We start from the raw sequence: 861 nt of genomic DNA on the forward strand, positions 1-861 counted from the left end.
CAGTTTCAGCACACTGGGCACTAGATTGGGAGGCCTTGGGTAACCCCTGGCACCAGTATCGGCACATTGGGCACTAGATTGTGAGGCCTTGGGTAGACCCTGGCAACAGTTTTGGCACACTTGGCACTAGATTGTGAGGCCGCAGGTATCCCCTGGCACCAGTTTCGGCACACTGGGCACTAGATTGTGAGTCCATGGATCACCCCTGGCACCAGTTTCGGCACACTGGGCACTAAAGTGTGAGGCCGCAGGTAGCCCCTGGCATCAGTTTCGGCACACTGGACACTAGATTGTGAGGCTAGGGTTCACCTCTGGCACCAGTTTGGCACACTGGTCACTAGAGTGTAAGGCCGCATGTTTCCCCTAGCACCACTTTCGGCACACTGGGCACTAGATTGTGAGGCCACGGGTAGCCCTTGGCACAAGTTTTGGCACACTGGGTACTAGATTGTGAGGCCCCTGTCAACAGTTTCGGTACACTGGGTACTAGATTGTGAGGCTGCGGGTAGCCCCTGGCAAAAGTTTTGGCACACTGGGCACTAGATTGTGAGGCCGTGGGTCGCCCCTGGCACCAGTTGTGGCACACTGGGCACTAGATTGTGAGGCCACGGGTTGCCCCTGGCACCAGTTTTGGCACATTGCACTAGAGTGAGGCCGCGGGTCGCCCCTGTCACTAGTTTCGGCACACTGAGCACAAGATTGTGAGGCCACGGGTAGCCCTTGGCACCAGTTTTGGAACCCTGGACACTAGAGTGAGGCCGCCGGTCACCCCTGGTACCAATTTCAGCACACTGGTCACTAGAGTGTGTGGCTGCGGGTCGCCCCTGGCACCAGTTTTGGGACACTGGGTACTAGATTGTG

Source organism: Pseudophryne corroboree, chromosome 6, assembly GCF_028390025.1.
Source record: "Pseudophryne corroboree isolate aPseCor3 chromosome 6, aPseCor3.hap2, whole genome shotgun sequence".
NCBI classification, from domain to species: Eukaryota; Metazoa; Chordata; class Amphibia; order Anura; family Myobatrachidae; genus Pseudophryne; species Pseudophryne corroboree.